At 32.8% G+C, this 12,009-nt stretch overlaps 1 protein-coding gene across 3 annotated transcripts in view; it reads left to right on the forward strand.

The window, feature by feature from the left end:
* The window catches only part of LOC125073816 (transcription factor EB), a 150,659-nt gene that overhangs the window by 96,855 nt on the left and 41,795 nt on the right, over positions 1-12,009 (forward strand). The window contains exon 1 of one of the 3 annotated variants that reach the window (XM_047684900.1): positions 10,186-10,269. The exons of the other annotated variants lie outside the window; for them this stretch is intronic. The gene's annotated coding sequence lies outside the window, so the exon portion shown is untranslated. Of the gene's footprint in view, positions 1-10,185; positions 10,270-12,009 lie in introns of those variants that run through there. 3 annotated transcript variants of the gene reach the window in all.

Consider the following 12,009-nt stretch of genomic DNA (forward strand, 5'->3'; position numbering starts at 1 on the left):
CAATGTTATGAAATGTCAATCGGGGACACCGCACCACCGAGGCCACCGTGAATTCATTCGCTCCAATGTTGACATGCATGATTTAATTGATAAATTAATAATATAAGTGTCCATATTTAGAAAAACAATAATTACACTTTATTCATTTAAATGTTAAATTCTAAATAAATGCGAACTAAAATATAAAATCAAAATAAACTTTATTCAAGTAGGCTTTTACAAGCACTTTTGTATCGTCATTTAACAAACAATAATAAGTAAAGTTACTACCGTAACCGTTCGGAATGTAGATTCTACCGCGAAGAACCGACAAGAAACTCAGTAGTTACTCTTTTTCAACATCTAAAAATACAGTCATGTTTTCATAAAGGAAGAGGATGAAAATTTTAGAGTACATTCTGAATTTGTCAAAAAACAATATCTAACATTGGATTATAATGTACACTTGTGTGCATAAACTGATGACTTTTTTTCCCACGAATCAAAGCAATCCCAAAAGTGCCGTATGCCAATATAGACAATGATATTGCATGGGGCCAAATCCAAGATCCAAGGAGGGCCGGGCCACAAATGATACTTTTTCAATGAGTGCCTTATAAAAGTTATCAAAACCTCAAGGAAAAAGTATCCTAAACTTCGACATATGCGATACAACCCACCTTTCAGGTATCTACTGCCGGTGACCAACTTTTCGTCCAACGCTCGACGGTCCAAGTTCTTTTTCATAATAGGCAAAGGGCATCCAATATTCTTGCATTGCTGCTCGAAAAGGTTAGTTACACCACTGAATCTCACATGACCGGAAAGAGAACCTACAACTGTACTTACAAAGCACACGAGTGAAACGAAACAAATTATAATATGTTACCTGCTAAAAATTTCTTGGCAGAAAAACCCAGTCATAAATATCGATTCTAAAGTACTACAAAATATTACAAGGATACGATACGTTTATATTTAAAAAAAAAGTTAAAATTTAAATATCGAATTGATATTATAGCAATAGGTCCATTAGTTTATCAAGTAACGGTCACGAAGTTATGTGATAAAATTAAAGAAGTCTAAGTCGAACTTAAAAAGTTATCTTAAAAATACAATTTTAATTTTAAAACGTTTCGAATATTTACGTGATTACTCCTTTTTCAAGTAATTGTAATAGACACAGGTTGTAAATAGTCGTCTAAGTATTCCATTGACAAATAATTTAATGACATTTCACTCTTTTGAAATGATATTTGTACATGTCGAGATACACTAATAACACCTAGTATCGAATTCGCAAATTTAATACGTCCTTCCCGATACATTTGCCATATTTTTTTCTATAATAAGATTCCACTGTTGTTTTTATCTTAGCCTTTAAAAAAAATTAAAGCTTATTTTTAAATTACATAGCGTGAACTTAGTATTAATTGATTTCTAGGCAGGATATATAAAAATATAATTGTACTCTACTGACATACTCTGTAATTAAAATTATGGAAAAAAGTAGCTATTGCGTTTCCAGTCTAAGTAGATTCTACCGAGAAGGACTTCTCAGTAGAATCTACTTTCCGAATGGTAGATTTAAATTTAATTCAACACTGTAGGATGTTTGAGTTTAAATCATTTATACATGTAATAAATTACTAGGCATTAATTTTAACAATTAATCTCTAATTATAAATATATAAAAGATTGACAAACAATCAATCTGTTTGCACAGGTAAATATCTATTCAACGCAATCTTCCTTCCTATTTATAACGTAAAACAAAAACGCTAAGCCGAATTCTATAGCGATTATGAAGTTCAATGCAAAACGGTCCTTGACTATAGAAAATCGTCTGAAAAGAAAAAAGTAAGGTCGTCACGACCTCATTTGCAATAATTATAATATAAAAAGTTAACAGCGCACCTTTATGCATTATTTCCGAATTGATTCGGTTTAAACCTGTTCAAACCGGTTCCGTTATTGTATTGTACGGGTAAGTGAAACGCGCTTTTCATGTTGAATTAACATATATTATGGTAACTACTAGCGACAGTTAGCGTGAACAAACAAACGGACATTTATAATGCATATTATAGTCACTTATTTTCGATATAGATTCTACGTACATAATATTATTGACTAATTATGAATGACAGGTATCATTGCACTAAATTGTAATTACGTGTGATTTTAAATAAAACTCATGTTTTAGATACTTTAATAATATTGACGAGCAATTATCCTAATACGAATATTATTTATTAATTTAAATAATCTCTTATGTAAGCTGTTTTTAATCCATTTCCCTTCCCTTTTTTTTGTTATGCTATCTTTACGTTGTTCTCTACCCATAAAAAAAGTTAAAATTTCTTATAACGCCAAAGTGGTGACCACTTATCATCAGGGTATCAGGTGCACATATTAAAAACTCTATATAAAAATCAACGAATAATTAGTCTAAGGTGTATCTGATTTGAGTCCTGTCCTCATATAGAGTATATATCATTTCTAAATTCTTAAGTTAACCATCGGATAACTTACCAATGCAAAAACACTGCAAGACGTCGCTATGTAATGTTATCCTTAACTGTGTGTGCACTTATCGTGACACTAGCGATATTTTGTAGAATTTTTTTTTTGCATTCAATGTATTGAAATTTTGCATATTAGATTCAAAGGTTGTTTAATGTTCTGTTTATTTAATATAGTGGTTTAGACTAAGATTCCCATATAAACCTTTCAGAATCCAAGTAAGTAGCAAAAATTTGTTCTACAAAAGTGCTCTAGTTTGCAAGTCTTTGTTAGGCCATTTCGAGTTGAGTCAAAAAATATATTTATTTTCTGTCAATAAATTCTCAGCAAAATTGCAGACTGTATTTAGAAACAGTAGTTTTACACTCTCGTTCTCGTCGACTGCAAGGTTGAAGGAACAGAGTGAGTTACAGACACGTCTGTACTTTAATTTCTACTTAAATATGCTAGACGATATTCAATCATGTAAAAATTATTAAAATATAGTTTTGACGTATTGACGTACATAACGAGTTTATCGAGAGTGTTACAATCACAAAGATTTACAGATGTGGCAACACGTGCGCTAATAAAATAAAATATGGCGCATTGTTGCACGACCTTCGTATCTAAATCGATGCTGGATGTTTCCTTATAATTAGGACTTTGCATTTGGAGGTTAAATGCTTGTTAAACTTTTTGTCTGTAACCTCTTTTTCACGATTGAAGTTCTTGTATCGTTTACGATGATCACGTACTGTTTGACTAATCAAAAATAAACATTATTCAAGTAGTCTCTTAAAAGTATTTTCGAATCGTTATCATACAATAATACAATAAAAAGTTACGATCGGTGCAGAATTTTTCAAGAGGAACTGATAAATAATAAAATAGAATTACGTATAATTTTCTTTTCTGGTTAAATTAAGAACAGTGTGTTGTAATGGATTAAGGAGCATGTTCCACCTCATCAATGCGACTCGTATTGGGGACACTCGCCAATGGAAAATGCGGAAGATTTTCATCTTGAATCGAAGATTAAATACAAACTATATTTACTCATATGTGATGCTTGCATGGGTTTGAACACGAAATCTTTGTTTAACATTCACGTGATCCACTGGCTCATAATGGCTTACGTACAAATTTATTGATTAAACAAGAGTATTCTATATCATGGTATATGTATTCCAAATTATTTAAAATCTGTCTGGACCTTTGTACGAAATGTAACAAACATCAAAACATACATATTTACATATCTATACTTACAAATATACTACGAATATGAAGAGTTTGACCGTTTTTCGCTAAATACTGGAACTACCAGATAGATTTGATTTGTTTTTCCATCGGATTGTCCAACTCTTGGGAAAAGTTGTAGGATATTTATTTAACATAACGCTATAGCAGCGACGGAGTTTTTAACGCGAGTGAAAACACAGAGAGCTGGCTAGTAAATTATAAAAATAAAAGAATGCTCTCATTTATAAGATAAGTCGGATTTTGGTATTTTTAAAGGAGGTTTTATCTATACGGAGAATTTTTTTTGATTCAACGTCATTGTAACCTATATATAGATCTTTATTGTCATTTCTTTGAATAAATAATTGACTCTACATATCGGAATATTAATGTATTTATCTTGTATGTTTTCACAGAGAAGGTTCTTATACAGTTCGCTGTATTGTTTAAATACTTAACAATGATACAACATTGTTGGGATCTTTATAAGTAATGGCAAACAGGGAACTCTTTAGTTGACATTGATCACGCTCCTACCACCAGAATTAATACAAAAAGTTACTTACAATTATGTATATTTAAGTTGCTTGACAATGCGATTTTTTTGTCCAAAAAAATAAAAAAGTACGTCCTAGTAAGCCCATTTCTTATTTCCAAATATATATAATATATCGGTACTCTACTTTTGTAAAAAATCTTATTCGAACCAATGCAGCAGATCAAAAGTGATTTATTTACAAAAACAGAAATAACATTGCATTTATAATACGTAACGTACAAGATCTTAGCAACAATTGTTGCATTGCGGGAAAATTTAACACGTATAAGCAAACCTGTATCTTTCTATCATCAGTAATTTGCCATTAGAAAGAACAAGACAGAGCATTATGCATTTGTACAACCGCTTTATAAATCGTTCATTAATCTATACTAATATATGTCAATAATATTATAATTGCAAATCTTTGTCTGTTACTTCTTCACGCTTAAACCACTGAACCGATTGAGATCATGTGGAGATTTGAGCCCCGTGGATGTTTTTTTTTTATGATATCGGTAAGCGGACCAGCAAACGGGCCACCTGATGGTAAGTGGTCACCACCAACCAGACAATGGCGTTGTAAGAAATATTAACCATTCCTTACATCACCAATGCGCCACCAACCTTGCGAACCAAGATGTTACGACCCTTGTGCCTGTAGTTACACTGGCTCATTCACCCTTCAAACCGGAACACAACAATGCTGAGTACTGTTGTTTGGTGGTAGAATATCTGATGGGTGGGTGGTACCTACCCAGACGAGTTTGCACAAAGCCCTACCACCAAGAAAATGTGCAACTGTTTATTTTTTTTATTCATCCCTCGAGGGGATAACATTGGGGGTGACGTTTATGTGCTATATGTAAAGTTATATATATTTCGCACGGGTAAAGATGGTTCAGCTAGTAAGAGAATATAATTCCATCATAAAACGATCAATTAATTTTTGTTAATATTTAAAATATTATCATTAAATAAAATCATTATTAACGGGGATTTTCTCGTCAGTAGTTATCGAAACGGGTTAAGGAAAACGTACAATAAATACAAAATACATCGTAGGGAATTTTATTAATCGTACAATTGATTGATATTTATATTATTTATATATTTCTATATGATTTTATATTTGTTTTCAAATTAAACACAAATCAGTTATGTTTATTTCCTCTTTGTTTAGTTTATACTTTTATACGTAGCTATTGTATATGAAAAGAGGGGTTATGGTTCCGTACTTAAAGTACAGAATACTATTCCAATATTTAAAGAAACGTTTGATTTACAAGTAACGAGCATTATCATTAGCAGCCCGTAAATGTCCCACTGCTGGGATAAAGGCCTTCTCTCCCTTTAAGGAGAAGGTTTGGAGCATATTCCACCACGCTGCTCCAATGCGGGTTGGAGGAATACACATGTGGCAGAATTTCATTGAAATTAGACATGCAGGTTTCCTCACGATGTTTTCCTTCACCACCGAGTACGAGATGAATTATAAACACTAATTAAGCACATGAAATTTCAGTGGTGCCTGCCTTGGTTTGAACCCGAAAACATCGGTTAAGATGCACGCGTTCTAACCACTGGGCCATCTCGGCTCAAGTAACGAGCCTTGCACTTAAATAATGATTAATTATCTTATCAAATGGATCAAATCTATAATCAAGATATAATCAAATGTGAAAAGAGTAGAGTAAATACTCTACCACCGAACAGCAGTAGGAACTTGGTATTGTTGTGTTCCGGTTAAAAGGGTTAGTGTGATAGTGTAACTACAGCCTTAAGGGACGTAACATCTTCGTTCTCGTGATTGACGATGTAAGGAATGGTTAATATTACTTACAGCGGTATTGTCTGCAGGTGTGACCACTTACCATCAGGTGGTCATTTGCTCGTCCGCTTACCTCTATAATAAATAAAAATAAATTTATTAGGCATTCGTGCAAAATGTGCGTTTTGGATATCGTCCAAGAGGTCAAAGACATTGCAAATAAAGATATATATATATATAAAATAAAGTTATATTAATCAAGAACTGTTACTAGTGCATAGTATACCAGAGCTATTAGCAAATCGCATGGAGTATGTAAATCTAAGGTTTTGTATATGTTTAGTCCTTCAATTGGATTTTTCTTTTATAACCAAGTAACATAAGTTACAATCTGACGTCAAGACGAGTCTATGATATTCTTAAACAATTAGTTATCACATACAGTAGGTACACACTAAAAGACATACATAATATCGTCGTGACTGCCCGCTTCGCAGTTCTCTCGTGACTGAATCGAGTCTTAAGTAAATCTCTTATGTAATACATTGCATATGTTAAAATTTTATTGCTATTAGCACTTTATATTTTATTAGATATAAATATATATTAATGCGTGAACAGTGCGACATATTTCAAATCTCGAATGCCCACAAACTTTGATTTTATTTGTACGTCTGGGTAGACGTTAGAGGTAACAGTACACGCACACTGGTAAAGAAGTATGACGTTCGGCGATTGTCAAGCGTAGCTGTCACGCACACCAAGATAATAAAGTTGGCTTTGTAGTTTAGAAGCCTACAAGAATTTGACTTGATGAACAAATTAATGACACTGAACGGATTATACTTATTAAAGATATGATACGCATCGACAAATATTTCTCTCTATACTATACAAAAAAATTAAGTGATTTGTCTGTAAAGGAATACAGTCACATAACCAAAGTTTCTTTGATACAACAGACGATGCTGTGATTTTTTCACAGTGGTATCGCTGTTCAAGTTTCTTTACGCTCGGGCAAATTGACCACCTGGTAATGGTCAACACCGCTCATAGACTAAGAAATTTTTAACCATTTCTTACATAGCCAATGAGCTGCCAACCTTGGAAACTAAGATGATATCCCTTGTGTCTGCAGTTACACTGGCTAAGTCACCCTTCAAATCGGAATGCAACAAAACTAGGTATTGCCGCTTAGCGGTAATTTGGCAGAATGTGTGTTGAGTGTATGTACTTACCCAAAGGGACACTGAACCCTCACCAAGACGATTGAATGAAATATGAGAAATAGGGGATAGGTGTGCACAATAATAAGTATAGATTAGTTGACTAGTCTTGAGATTGGTCGAAAAGGTCAAAATTGGTCTTCTGACTGATTATCCTCGCCGTTATAATTATTATCACTATATTTAATATCTTCTCCCTAGTCGTTTCCTCATTACTGAGGGTCGTGACCACCATGCGAGTGGCTCTCCTGAACACTTCGCACCACCTTCCTCCAGGCATTCAAATCCTGTACCATTCGTAGGCTATATTTAATATGCATATACTATAACAATTTCTATACATAAAAAATATATTTACGAAATCGCTATTAAAACGCGTTTGATTACGAATATTCATAATAAATTTGACGATTTTCTAAAAGTAACTAGGTAAGACCCGTTTTATAGTACCACTTTAAAGGTTATAAACAATTATCAGATACTATATACACGATAAGTTTTGATCGTTTCTACTAAAAACGCAATCAACACAGATAAGCAGAACTACAGTTAAACTTCGAACTGCTACTGTGAATTTCTTGACAGAGAAACTTAAAAATCTTTTATTATGTCTATTGGCACTTGGGAATTAAACCAAGAACCGCAGCCTTATAAGTTAGCCAGAAAACAAATCAAGTAGTCCCATGTGAGGAGTGTTTAAAAGTAAAAATATTCCTCGAATTTTATCAATTCTGTTAACTTAGAGTGAAGTAAATACATGAGGTTGGCGATGTTTAACACGTTTCTTCTCGCCATTAATAAACCTTTAAAAAAGTGTTCGACGTCTGTTTAATGTAACATTTAAAACAGCGTGAAACAATTTACCTGTTAACATACTATAGCGTCATAATGATTGATTACTATTTGGGTACATTATCTCAGACTCACTATAAGATGTAGCTCGGAATTTATTACTAATTAAAATTCGTTTTAAAATTCAACATAGATTTTACTTGGTGGTCAACAGAATCCAGTTGTATGTTCCGGTTTGAAGAGTGAGAAATATTTACCATTCCTTGTACCGCCAATGCGCCACCAACCTTGGTAACTAAGACGTTATGTCCCATGTGCCAATAGTTACACTGGCTCACTTACCTTCAAACTGGAATATAATAACATGTCATGTTATTTGGCGCTAGTTATATGATGATCGGTTGGTACCTATCCGTCGTTTTAATATATATATTATTACATTAGCAACCTGTAAATTTCCCACTGCTGGGCTAAAGGCCTCCTCACCCTTTCAGGAGAAGGCTATTCCACCACGCTGCTCACCGCCGAACACGAAATGAATTATAAACACAAATTAAGCACATGAAAATTCAGTGGTTTCTGCCTGCGTTTCGACCTGAAATCATCGGTTAAGATGCACGCGTTCTAACCACTCGGCAATCTCGGCTTTTTATATATTAATATGAGGCATTTTACTGAATACGAGATTATATTAAAGATAAAAAATCATGGACTTAGTATTGTCTTATAGGCAGGATATATAAAAAAATAATTGTTGTTTACTGACATACTCTGTAATGGTGGATAAGAGTAACTACTGAATTTCTATCCGGTTATTCTCGGTAGAATCTTTCCGAACTGTTGGTAACCTTAAATTTAAATCAATACTGTAGAATAAGGATTCAAAAGTAATTTTGAATATGATATGTTGTTGTCTTAAATCTCTTTATTGAACGCAAATGGTAATAAAAGGAAAGATGGTAGGTATAAGAGGTAAAGCTATGTACATAAGTAAATGGAAGGCGGACCTGTCCTAATAAGAGATATCATTCAGACAACCTTCGAGGTACTGAAAGGAGTATAGATTGACGTCTAATTGAACGGTAACAGATACTGATACAAAAAGGTGTCACTTTAATCATGGCTAAGCTGCACTCTCTTGAATGATTTTTCTGTTCTTATTACGCGAGCACTTTTGCATATTTTTGGAGTTCTTCGATTTATTAGGGTTACGTACATTACTAAGACTCCGCTGTCCGTCCGACCGTCTGTTTGTTAGTCTGTCTACCATGAACCGTGACAGTTAAACACTTAAAGTTTTCACAGATGATGTATTTCTGTTGCCGCTATAACAACAAACACAGACTTGACAGACATGATTTTTTCTTCGTTTTTATAGATAATTGTACGGAACCCTTCGTGAGCGAGTCCTACTCGCACTTGACCGTTTTTTTTTTTATAATGTCGTTTAAATTGATTTTAATAATAAAAAGTGAACAAATTATTTTATTATTTATTCAATTTACAGTAAGAACAACGCGAAAAGTACACTCCCGACGTAAAACGTACCTCAGTTAAAGAGTTCGTCACGAATCTCACTTCGGGGCGGAATCGTTTTCTGTTACAAGCAAGAGCAGGAGAATCAGCCACCAATATTTCCCAATATCTATTCGCTGATAAATGTCTTAAAATGTATAACGACATATATATACTTCTCACGTTTTTTTAATTTACTTCCAAGCATAAAATATATGTTAATTTCTTTCGGCATCGAACCATATTTTCAGACATTACAAACACGCTTAAATTTACTTTTATAATACCAATTCGACTCGACGTATTACGTTAAACGATTAAATACTAAACCATATTAAAAAAATATTACTCACTTAACAACGCCTAAATCATTTTTTTTATTTGGGTTTAAAGGACGAAGGAGATTATTTGCACGACATGCCTTTTGCCTTTACCATAGTATTTTCAGTAGCTTATTATTCAATCAAGTAACGTGCACTCGTAGTAAATGTTACACCCGTACTATCGAAGTATATTTATCATTGTCAAGCGTTTATTTGTATTACATTTTTCATGATAATACACCATAATAATCAGTACAACTCGGTCTCTTGACGTGACTTGACGTAACGCGTCTTACGGTATTACTTAGCTATTTTTTTTTATCCATATATATATATTATTTTACCCGTGTTGTGAACATAACTTAAATTACTTTTGTAAGTAATATTAATCTTATCGATTTGTATATTTATTTAGATCAATATTGAATCGTGTCAGACTCATGATCTAGTGGAGTACGTTATCTGCTGAAGGATCTTAAGGATTTTCAGTGTTATCATTTGAATTATTCCGCATTAAACATCAGTCAATGTATACATGATCTAAATTTTTATTTATCTAATTGAACTGGGTAGGTACAAATCAGTTATCAGTTATGCCACTGCCAAATACTAATACTTTGTATTGTGTATCGGTTTGAAGGGTGATTGTGCCAATCTAATTATAAGCACAAGGGACAAGCATCTTAGTTCCCATTGCTGACGCATTTGTCTGAGGTATGACTATATTTCTAACATTGCCAATGACTTTAAAGTATCTTATTGCTTTTAAATAAAAAAAAACATGAACATTATTAGGCTTTTATCAAAAAGATTAAAGTAATTAGTACACATTGCGTTCTCTTAAACGTAAATTTTAATTCGTCATTCACAAGAACAATTCGATAATATTTTCCACTTGCTTGGTTTTGCATTTTTTGCTCAGCCTTGTCTAGTTTCATGCTTGTCTTCTCAGCCTCTTAATTCAACTGACCTCATTCCGTTCGACACATCTTTGAAGTGTTTTTTTTTCTTATTTGACTTAACAATTTGAACGTCGCTTTTTTGTCGTGTCTAATATCGTTTCTTAAATAACGTCGGTAAATGATACATCAAATAACATCTGAAATGTTAAGCATAAGAAGATTTATATCTATTTACATAGTTTTTTAAAATGTCTGCACAGAATTCAGCGTTTTTAGACCTATATCCTAAGACACGTTCAATTGATAACACCTTATCGCACAAGATATTCTTAAGTATTGGAATGATTGACATCACTGTTTTTTTTTGGTTTCCATATTGATATATAAATCTTAATCTCACCCTCTATCAGGTATTCACTAGTCGCGATGATTTATTTCGATCTTAACGGTGCAAGGTTTGCATGTCCATGGATGGAATTTTTCTTAAATAACACGAGTCTAAAAATTACAAGTAATTATTAGACATTCGTCTACTGTTGCTTACGGGCACTTAAACAAATCGCCATAATTCTCAACACAATTGACTTTAATGGAAATGTTGCGCCGAGGACGTTGATTATATAATTCCTTTAAAATGTTAAATTTTTGACGGTCTGCTTCAATGCTCACTTGTTGTTATTAAGACGGATTGTTCAAATAGATTATTTTTTTATTCTAATATGTACTCTATAATTACGTTTATAAGAGTTTTTATAGCATAAAGGGTAATATGCTTACGTTTAAGATGGACTGTTTCACGATTCGTCGCGGTCCATATCTCTCCTTCTATTGGCTTTAGCCTTAGAATAAAATCGAGAGTTGCCTCTTTACATCATCAGAGATTACATTGTATACATTTTGCATTTTAGTTACTGTAATACTATGTAAATATTGATAATTTCAACAAAGTTTTTCAGTTATCTTGTAACTAAGTCATGATTAGGCGCTGAATTCTATCAAATATTATTCGTGATGTTGTCACTACTTTTTTTTATTATGTTACGTTTTCTCTACAATATTTATGTATTTAAAGTGAATTTTATTACATTCTCAGTCTGTCGTTTATTGTTGTTAGGTTTTAAATCTATTTGAGATTGTCTCATCAGAAATATTTTTGCTGTAAGAACTCTTATACAATAAGTAGTTATAATGTCTTAGTTATAGATATTTTACA

This window comes from Vanessa atalanta, chromosome 25 (genome assembly GCF_905147765.1).
Source record: "Vanessa atalanta chromosome 25, ilVanAtal1.2, whole genome shotgun sequence".
In the NCBI taxonomy this organism is placed as follows: domain Eukaryota; kingdom Metazoa; phylum Arthropoda; class Insecta; order Lepidoptera; family Nymphalidae; genus Vanessa; species Vanessa atalanta.